The sequence below is a fragment of the Centropristis striata genome, chromosome 5 (assembly GCF_030273125.1).
Source record: "Centropristis striata isolate RG_2023a ecotype Rhode Island chromosome 5, C.striata_1.0, whole genome shotgun sequence".
Taxonomy (NCBI): domain Eukaryota; kingdom Metazoa; phylum Chordata; class Actinopteri; order Perciformes; family Serranidae; genus Centropristis; species Centropristis striata.
The window spans coordinates 14,024,630-14,036,172 of record NC_081521.1 but is presented as its reverse complement, the minus strand read 5'-3'; the positions used below and the strand labels follow the sequence as shown (position 1 = coordinate 14,036,172).

Below are 11,543 nucleotides of genomic sequence, written 5' to 3'. Positions count from 1 at the left end.
TGATATTTCAAAGTAATAATTTCTTATTTCAAGCATCACTAAGACATCAGAACTTTAACATAATTTTACCTCTTCACATCCTTAAAACAAGCAGCCAGATGGAAACATTTGTAGCTATATCAAGAAAAGTACACTAGTTTTTAGTCTGACTCTGCAGGTTTCAAGACAATATAATGCCTATGCATATCATTATGTCAAGATGATGGCTCTAGTATTTACTGATTATTAAATCAAGAATTTGTTTCAGCATATTGAGAAAATAGGTCACGTGTAGGCCTATTTCATTAGAATCAAGAAAAATGCCCTTGTTATTAGTTAGACACTAAATTAGTTAGTTATACACTAAATCTAAGGTATTTTTGGGTTAATTGAGATTAGATATTTTTACTTGTTTTGTAAATTCTTGACAATACAAATTTTCTTGTTCCACTGGCAGATAATTTTGCTATTTTTAAGCAAAATACACCTTATTTTTGTATTTTTTCTGTCTGAATAACTTTTTATTCTATTGCTAAGTGGGACCTGTGGGAAAACACACATGAAGAAAGAGCAATTAAAGTAAAATCTTGAAAAACAAAACAAAAACGAATGTGGAACCCAGTAAACACACACACACACACACACACACACACACCCTCCACCCACTCACCACTGATAACTTCATTTCGGGGGAAAAAACACATGGACACAGAGATAGTGTACTGAACACACATATACGCACACAGTATGAGGGGCATTTTATTCCCGCGAACTATATCATAACATCCTGCAGCAGGAGATCAGGGACATTGTGCCAGACAGCAACAAGGTGAGTCGCCATACCATTGATGTAATATTTAGATGGTGAAGCATCGGGTGAATTCAGGTAATGTGGGACACTTTTTGCAATTTTGACTTTGTTACATTTTTCTACATTTTTTTTTTTTTTTAATGTAATTTCAGTCAAATGACACCCATGGTAGACCAATAGTAAAGGTTTTGATGACTATATTTACTTTAAGCAGGAAATAAACCAGCCAAACCTTAAGTGTCCCACATTACCCGAATCCAGCCTACATTAATGTTGATGTGACGGCAGTCTGCCGCTGAATCTCTTCTCTATAATAACCTGCTCTGTGGAAGAAGGTTCTGATTGTTTGTTGGTCCTAAATAATGTGAAAGCGAAAGTTAAGATGCAAATGGACGCCATTACTCTATCTAAGTGACGAGTATTAAATTAATATCAGTGTTTGATCTATCGCAGTTTGGTTTGACGTGTCCTTAATAAGTGTTTAGAGCTGGATACATTATTTTACATGCACATCATAAAATGTCTGTCAATCATATTTTTGAGCCAAATGGCCAAAAATATGTGCTGCCACCACTTTAGTATAATATTTGTTTTCCGTTTGGTCACTGGATCATTTGTCGGTGTGGCTACAGTTATGTAAAATAAACTATGTGATCAGTTGAGAACTGAAAACAACATACAGCATGTGAAACATGTTGCAAAGAGTCCAAATCACCACTTCTTCTTTTAAAAGGTCACAAGCCTGTAGTCCCTCATTTGAAGCTCCTCTGAGAGCTTCCTCTGAGATATATTGAAGTGTTTTATCAACAGACCTGCATTTCTTGATCATGGGCCTAATTTAATTGATTTTACTTCAAAGTTCAGTGAAAATGCTTTTGCATGCAACAGGTCACATGTGGACAGTTCAAACGTGACTAAAAATCAAGTTTCTTCAACACAAATCTAACAGTGTTAACAGTTTTCTGATTGACATCAAGTTTAAGGTGTAAGGTCAGTTCAGAAAGATGGAAATAAATAGTTCAGTGGTTCTCATGAATGTTTTATTTCTGGTTTTAGACGGTGTCCCTGTTCTGGATTCTACATCTCTCCATCCTAAATCTCAGTCAGATGACGTCTCCAGCCCATGGAAACTGATCCTGATCTTTAAAATGATGTTAACAAAACCTTGGATGGTTGCACCATTTCTGGTAAAACAATTTATTACAACAGCCTTTAATTGCAGAGCAATTGCAATTTTTAATTGCAGAGCAATCAACGGAATTAACAGCTGTGGAATCTTCTGGCAGAGTGAAAGCAGCCAGAGGTGGGCAGAGTGAAATTTCTGGCCACGAACAGAAAGCATTTTTGGCAAAACCATAATACCTATCATTTATCCGACTTCACTTTGAGCGTCCTGAGTTCTTACTGAACCTCTACATATGTTTTTTTTTTAAGAAAAATGAAAAAATCGCTTTGTTAGAGCGATCTAAAAAAACAGTTATATCTCACTTTTTCCAAAATCTTCCTGCGTTTTTAATATGGGACCCAATGAGGCTGTTGGTGGTTTTGGTGGCGCATCTTTGCGTCGTACGCCCAAATTATAACTCTGACAGCTTTACCAGAGGACCAGAGGTAAAGTAAAGTACTGAAAAATAAAGCAGTCCCTTATTCAATGTCAGTATATCACTGGTAAAAACACCATTCAGTGGTGTAGTCCACTTTTATAAGAAGTTGACAAAATACTAATGTGCATCAACGAGGAACAAGGAATTCTGAGGTAACAACTGATAGACTGTAAGAATTCAAAAGTGAAAGTTAAATGGAGCTAGCACATGTCCAGGGTGTTTCTGACTTCTTTTTTTTAATTCAGAGGAAGTTGTTTCTGTGCACTTTCAGAATAAAACCTGGGAAATGTACAAAAATAAAATAAAATAAAGGTTTAAAGTAATGGATCTTGGGAAAAAAAATAAAAGATACTGAAATATGTAACATGTATAACATTGTTTAAACTAAACACTAATGTCTAAATATTCCTCCTGATCTGTACTTTAACACTGATTTATGATTGTATATTGTGTATTTCTGACCTGAATATACTGTCTATGAAATTGTATTATAATTCCCTGCAAGATGGATTTATTCATCATTGAGCATGATAAATGGATACTGATATGTAAATTAAATTAATTGAGCCATACCAACTCATGATATATGCTATGTATGTGCTGTTATCAGGTCATAGAGTAAATGAGTGCTCTGGAGAGGATTTTTGGAAGCAGGATGGTGTGTATGTGTGACTGTCATAATAAACTACAGTGTATGTAATTGTTGCCAATTTATTGCAACAGCTTTTATTTACTTTTCTTTAAGAATGTTAAAATGAATTTAAGTTGTATATGTTTCTTGGAAAGTTATTTTATTTTGTATACGTTATGCTTTTATTTTGAAGGTGATATAACACACCTAAGTCTGGTTTGGCTGCTTTGTGAGCGAGGGATCAAAGCAGTGTACTGGGAACGCATGAACAATGGTGCAGGGGGTGTAGATGTAGGATAAGACACAGGGGCAAAGGACAAAATATGCGCAGTAAAGTCTGGACCGGACCTGTACGGACATCACCTTAGATTTAAGAGGCCGGCCACAGCTATGGGCCACACCATGAGCACCTGGCTGGAAACCATCCTATTGTTTCTGACGCTCTCTGCTCATTTGTGGATTATTTTGAAAGATTGTGAGTGTTGAATAATATTATGCAGCAGGATATCAGAGGCGCTGTGCCAGACAGCAACAAGGTGAGTCGCAATACTTGTCATGTTAGATGGTGACGCATATTCATGTTGATGTGACGGCAGTCTGCCGGTGAATCTCTACTCTTTAATAACCTGCAGGATGAAGAAGGTTCCGATTGTTTGTTGGTCCTTAATAAAGTGAAAGTAAAGTTAAAAAAAACGTAAAAAGTCAAATGAATATATTTCGACGCCATTACTCCATCTAACTAAAGTGTTACTGTAAATTAGCCTACGTTTTAAATGCGGAAAAAATGAATAACGAGTGTTAAATTCACTTTGTCGAGTCTAATAAAGTCTGTTGTGTTATCACTGTTTGATGTACATCAGTTTAAAATCCCACCTGTGAAATGGGAAAATGACAGTGATGAATGAACTGTAGGAACAAAACCGTGAGTATTGTCAGTATAGACCCTCCTAAACCTCTGTCATGAAGTCATTATAACATGGCCTCAATTGAAATATTTTAAATACTTTAAACACCTAATGCTTACTATATGTTGTATTTATTCAACATTAAATCGAAGTTCTTGTTCAGATTTTTGGGGGACAAGGCAGACTGCAGGAAATAAAGTTTAAAGGGAAGAGTTGGCAGTGATATGTTTAATGTTTTCAATGCATGTGAAGAATGACCATTTATTATTTTGAAAATTATATAACACTAACAATCTGGAATTTAAATTCAACTTAAATTTAATGAAATATTAGCATAATTGTATTGCAAGTATTTTATATATATACATATATATATACATATATATATATATATATATATATATATATATATATATATATATATATATATATATATATATATATATCCAAGGTTATTGTTCATGTGATAAATGACAGGAATTCTCTTCTGAAGTAGTTTATGAATCAACCAGCAGGTGGCGCTTGACAACTGCATCATTGTCGTGAAGGTCTTGATAACCACCTTGTATCAGTGAAATAGATAATGTTTATTCTGTTATGTTTGGGCCAAGACTGAGTTTGTTCTGTGGCTCTTATTGTGAAAAATTTCTTGCAGCACATGTGAAAACTTTTCTTCATTAATGCTCTTAATAAAACATAAGAACGCTGTTCAAAAAATATTTACAGAATCGTATAGATTAATCATAATATATATTAAGGAGACAACATAGCATGTTATGAAGAAGGTTTATTTTCAATATTTATTCGTGAGTAGACTGGCCACTTGTATGAAGAGAGGAAAATACCATATGGTAGTCTGTTATTTTATTTACATTTCAAATTAGTTTATTTATCCACTTATGGGGCAATTAAGAATGTGTATTAACGTCCAATAAACTCGTTAATTACTCTGGACCACTATGTACCGTCTATTGCTCCTTCATATTTGTCGACACTTTCAAAATAAAAGCGCCACGCTAATCCCGGCTCACAAAACCCATACTAACAGCATGTCTTTGTTAGTATGTGTTTTATTTTGAAACGTAAAACCAGAAACGGTAAAGTTAGACGGGACACTCTGACTACTCCTCCACCACAGAAGCCTCTACCGTTGACTTAACCAACGAAACTTCATAACAGCTCCACAAGTTTTCCTTCCTGGTGACGGTGACGAGGAGAAACAGCTGATATCTGGTGGTATTGACTTATTGTGGTAAAAAAAGCTCTTTCCAGTGGAGCTAGTGAACATGGAGTTTGGATTTATATCTATACTTTCTTCTATGACGATTAATAGAGACATTTATCCAAGGGGATGGATAGACAACTGGGACCTGTCTGGTCTTTTTTTTTTTAGAACAATAGTATTAAGAGTTTAGGAGCACAGGTCATTAAACCAGTGAACACAATGATTCATATTGGAGAGTTTCGTGTCTTTCAACCTCACAGGTTACACTAATACCTCGATACTGACCAACTCTTGTACAGTACAATACTATTAAGTGTGATATCTTTGCATATCATAAATAAGAGTCAGACACTTCACCTTCAGTTGAGCTGACTGTTCCTGCAGGGGAAACTCATAGACATAATAAATCTTAATTTGTCTATGGGGAAACTTCTACACGTTACAGCTTTCCACTGGAGCACTCTACATTCTGGTTCCTACCACCACAGGTACAGCACACTAGCGCCATCTGTTGGTCCTGGATAGTAATAACATCTAACAGTCACTTAACAACATCAAGATTAAAAACAATTAAAATGTGTCTGAGAGCTCCCTCACAGTGCAAGGTGGAGTATGCAGACTGAAAAATAAAGCAGTCCCTTATTCACCCCTATGTCACTGATTCTTTGTTTGTGTTTAGATGTAAATGTCAAGTAGAGAATGTTCAGCCTTTAAAATGCTTTTAGGCTGGCAGCAAGACATAGTGGCAGCAGCGTATCCAGCTCTTAATCCTCGGTGGAGCACAGGGCGTCTAACACTGCTGGTAGTGGAGGAGACTCACTAACTTATTATTAGTTAGTGAAGGAAACATTTATCCTGGACTAGAATCAGAGGATAGCAGTCTCCAACAGGAGGCAGATAAGGCTGTTAGCAATATTCAATCAAGACAGGAAGTTAATTTTTTTTGTGTATTTTTTAACGACAACAATACAAATATTCAATATAACATATCATTCCACATAGTGTCCATTCTGCTACAAAATGTTTCACCCTAATATCTGCAATTATCTGAATCCAACAGGTAAGTATCAATATTAAACATAGACTGTATAATATATTAAACAAAACCTGCTTCAATCTCATCACTTAACCTTGCAATAATACACTATTCATTTTATATAATATGTACAAATATTCTGTTCTGTCTTTACACTAACTATACAGAACGGATGGATAAAGCATTTCTAACTGCTTATGCTGTTTTATGAACATAGCTCACACAATATGAGATACATGCTAACAGAGCCAGCAGTCCTCAACCAGAGTCACACTCTAAAAGGTCCGTACAGAAACAATAAGCAACATTAAGATTACATTAACTAGTTCAGTAATAATAAAATCACTTCAACAAAACCTCATGATGTACTCTAGTCAGTAATAGAAATGCTCAGTCCATTCATCAGGTCATGAGGACTCGACTCGGACTCTTCCTGCTGACTTGAACACTGAGGACTTGAGACTGACTCAGACTCGACAATTGGTGACTCGACTACAACTTCCTCACACACTCAGAAACCAAATGACCTTATTTATGAAAAACACCAGGTGGTATAATGTGGACTAGAGAGGTTTATTAGGTACTCTGTGCTAGTCCAAACTAATACCCCAGGGTTAAAAGTCCTGCTTTTTGTTTTCTTTTAGAGTTGACTTCATGTTGACTTTAAACCTGACTCCTCCACACCATCTCACTATCACTATGTAGTTATTCAATTTCAAGTCAGGTCTAATTAAATCACATCAATCTCACATTCAGAACTGATAATATTGAGTTCAGTTCTTTAGCAAATTTATTTTGAAAGACTTGTTTCTAATTTGAACACAGTAACAAGGTAGAGGCTGTTCTCTCCCATCCAAATTAAAATGATGCAGCTATAATTAAAAATTAGGATTCAACCTATTTATTACCGTAGGTGACAGTGCTGAGCATACACTCTGCAGCAATAAAACATCTGATTTGTTTAAAAGTCCTGTGTGTGACTGAGGGTCAGTTTGGATCAGTGTACCGTGATGGTTCACCATCTGACTGTTTGGGATTTAGACTCCAGAATAACACACTGTACATTCAATTAGGGACAAAATAAAGATAACTAAAAATAAAGTTAATTTGAAAAAAATCCAAAATTCTGAAAGTTCCAAGTGGCTATAATGTTTTTATAAGAGTTATAAAATAAGAGTTGGGTGATGTTTAACTCAAGCAAACTAAAACAAGTAAATGTTTTCTGTTGTACAAACTCAAAAGTAAAGTCAAAGTGAGTGAGGTATGTGTCTGTGTGGTGGTGACAGGACACGCCTCAATTTGTCCTCAGTTGACTTGCATGTTTGGTCTTATCTGTCTCGCCTGATTGAACATCTGGATCTCTGTTAGTGGCTGAATATTTTTTATGATGCATCGTACCTCAGTTTTGCTAGCTGGACGTGTTAATGCTCTCAAATGAGAATATTATTATTTTTATTTAATTAGAGAAATATATTTCAACTTTTGTATGGACCCAATTAACTCCTTAAATGAGAAGATTTATCTGGAGATCAGAAAAAAGACACATGGACACAGAGATAGTGTACTGGACATGCGCGCAAACACGCCAAACTACATTTCTCCCTCGAGTAGCTTGACTGTAGATCATCTTCTTCCAGTTTTAGTAACTGGTAGCTGGTAGAAAGCTTTGCTTTCAAAGTAGCTTCCCCAACACTGGGTATTTGACCATTTGCTCTTATCTTGGATTGAAGAGCATGATATCCCAAAATCACACTTTTACAGATATACAGGTGCATCTCAATAAATTAGAATATCCTAGAAAAATGTATTTATGTCAGTAATTCTATCCAAAAAGTGGAAATAAAACAGTATATAGATCCATTACACACAGAATGAAACATTTCATGTCTTAATTGTTTAATTTCTTCTAATTATAATGATTATGGCTTACATTTAATGAAGACCTAAAATTCAGAGTCACAAAACAATTTAAATATTACGAAGACCAATTTTTATTTTTATTTTTTTGGGGGCTTTTTTGTAGCTTCATTGACAGGAGAGATATTGAGAGTGAAAGAGACAGAGGGGAAGACATGCGGGAGCTTAAATAGCTTAAATAACTGGTTCCATCTGGTTGCAGCTTCACTATCTATCCAGCACACAGTGAGAAATGACAACAGCAGGCTTATCTGTTGCCAGGCTACTCACAACGAAATCATTCGCTTCCTCATAATAGAACTTCTCTTGCTTACAGGAATCTCAGTAAATTCTACTCTAATACAATCAACTGTGGGTAACTAAATCAGCCTTTTAGCGGTTAAGTCAGAATATTCCCCGTATATTTGCTTTCTTCTCTAATATCTGAACCTGGTAACTGTGATATGGTTAAGGATAGGCAGCTAAAACAATTAATGAAGTTTAACCCATCGAAGCCTGGAAAGCGGATACGTTGTTTTGTAGTATTTGTATAAGCTCTCAAATACTTTTTGAATTTCATTTCTATCTGCTACAGAGGCTGAAAAATCTATTATTTAGTAGAAGTGTTGTCACTTCTGTTGAATTTCTAGAAAAACTTCAGGTTTTAGGGGCTTATTTTAAAATCGCCAAGAGGTTTTACAGGCGTTTTAGGCCTCAATGGGTTAAGGTAAATGTTAGTCTCGTACAGCGTGAACTTTCCTCCTCTGTATTGTGAGAGCAAAGGCCTGGTCATCAGTATCATTCTGATATAAACTCCAGCCGGTTAATTTTTAATTGTGTGGCACTAAGCCCAGAAAGCAGGACTCTTGTAAAATAGACTGCAGACATAGCAGAAGGAGAGGCCCCCTCCACAGTTTTCAATGTCACAATGTCACTATATCACTGGTAAAAACACCATTCAGTGGTGTAGTCCACTTTTATAAGAAGTTAACAAAATATTAATGTGCATCAATGAGGAACAAGGAACTCTGAGGTAACAACTGATAAACTAAGAATTCAAAAGTGAAAGTTAAGTGGAGCTGGCACATGTCCAGGGGGTTTCTGACATTTTTTTTTAAATTCAGAGGAAGTTGTTTCTGTGCACCTTCAGAATAAAACCTGGGAAATGTACAAAAATAAAATAAAATAAAGGTTTAAAGTATTGGATGTTGGGATACACATTCATGAAAGCTTAGTAATTGGTGGCAGAAAAAATAAAATAAATAAATAAAAGATACTGAAATATGTAACATGTATAACATTGTTTAAACTAAACATTATCCCTCTTTGATTTTAACTGACACTAATGTCTAAATAGTTCTCCTGAGCTGTACTTTAACACTAATTTATTATTGTATATATATAAATAAAAACAAAAATAAAAGATACTGAAATATGTAACATGTATGACATTATTTAAACTAGATAGATAGATAGATAGATAGATAGATAGATAGATAGATAGACTTTATTTATCCCAAGCTGGGAAATTACAGTGTAGCAGCAGCATTACACACATAGACAATGACAATTAAATAAAAAGAGCCCCTTCTTGTACACAGCCTCTGTGTTAGATTTCCAGTCCAGTCTGTTGCCGATCACCACTCCGAGGTATTTGTAGTCCTCCACCTCCTCCACCACCTCCCCCCTGATCTGTTGTGGCTGTTGAAGCATCTTCTTCCTCCTGAAGTCAATCACCATCTCTCTGGTCATGTTGACGTTCAGTTTCAGGTGATTCTGTTCGGACCACTCTACAAATCTGTCTACCAGTGTCCTGTACTCACCCTCCTCTCCCTCTCTTATACACTTAAACACTATCCCTCTTTTATTTTAACTGACACTGATGTCTAAATATTCCTCCTGATCTGTACTTTAACACTGATTTATTATTGTATATTTCTGACCTGAATATACTGTCTATGAAATTGTATTATGATTCCCTGCAAGATGGATTTATTCATCATTGAGCATGATAAATGGATACTGATATGTAAATTCAATGAATTGAGCCATACCAACTCATGATATATGCTATGTATGTGCCGTTATGCTTTTATTTTGAAGGTGATATAACACACCTAAGTCTGGTTTGGCTGCTTTGTGCGTGGGGGTCAAAGTACGGGGAAGCATGAACAATGGTGCAGAGAGACTTGAAGTCAATGACGGAGAAGACAATGGAAAATAAAATATAATTCCCTTCATGTAGCACGCAGCCAACGATGTATTATGTTTCATTGAACTGTTTTTTATTTTGTAAAATGTTATCTTAAGCGTATTTGATGTAATCTATATTTCTTTAATTTATTTATAGTTTTCATGGTGAATGTGAGATGGATGGATGATGCTTCAAATAAATCAGTAGGTTCATGATGATTCTGTAAGAGTTTTTCTCCATCAAAGGCCAACAGAGATTTCAGCTCAGAAAAGTTTCATGCATATGGAGAGCCGAGGTCACATGTGGACAGTTGAAACGTGACTAAAAATCAAGTTCCTTCAGCACAAATCTAGCAGTGTTAACAGTTTTCTGATTGATATAAAGTTTAAGGTGTAAGGTCAGTTCAGAAAGATGGAAATAAATAGTTCAGTGGTTCTCATGGATGTTTTATTTCTGGTTTCAGATGGTGTCTCTGTTCTGGATTCTACATGTCTCCATCCTAAATCTCAGTCAGATGACGTCTCCAGCCCATGAAAACTGATCCTGATCTTTAAAATGATGTTTACAAAACCTTGGATGGTTGCACCATTTCTGGTAAAATAATTTATTACAGCAACATTTAATTTGCATAAATCACATCTCCTCCTCTCCAACATTTCTTTCTTTGCAACACATTCTTTATGATTTTCCTTCTCCTCCACACACATTTACAGAAATGTCAGTTTCAAGAAAAGAAAATACAAAAACAGCATTTACAAAGTGCTTTGAATCACTTTGTGCCTAAGTAGAGCGTTTCTGTCAGGGAGTGGAGGGCTGCGTCTCATCTCCCTTAATTTTCGCCTCCTCTATCCTCGCTTGAACCGGAAGTTCTTTCGCGGGCGCCATCTTTAAGACCGTCCCAAAGCTCTTATTTGTGATCGGAGGATAGAGGATAGAGGATAGAGGAGTGTTGTAATTACGCACCGGGGCGTCAGCTATGTTGGGGTATCTGGTTACAGATACCAGTTGCCTTCATCAAGGATCACCAAAAATGTTGGGAATTAAGGATGGCTCTTTTATGAATAAATGATGACCTTGCACAGGGCGTCGAATATATTAATAAAAGGGCGTTATCATAAATGCTATCCCTTCCATAAGGATACCAAATATGCAGGGGTGAACCTGAGCATACTTGTGTGGATCTCACGGTTCAAAAGTGTGGTTAGATGGCTATAACAATTATTAATAATTATCATAAACAATTATTAATTATAAGAAATGAT

General features: G+C 35.7%; 1 protein-coding gene across 2 annotated transcripts in view; it reads left to right on the top strand.

Moving 5' to 3' along the window:
• The window catches only part of LOC131971344 (tumor necrosis factor receptor superfamily member 14-like), a 45,164-nt gene that overhangs the window by 20,344 nt on the left and 13,277 nt on the right, over positions 1-11,543 (top strand). Inside the window, exon 1 of one of the 2 annotated variants that reach the window (XM_059332755.1) lies at positions 10,743-10,875. The exons of the other annotated variant lie outside the window; for it this stretch is intronic. The gene's annotated coding sequence lies outside the window, so the exon portion shown is untranslated. Of the gene's footprint in view, positions 1-10,742; positions 10,876-11,543 lie in introns of those variants that run through there. 2 annotated transcript variants of the gene reach the window in all.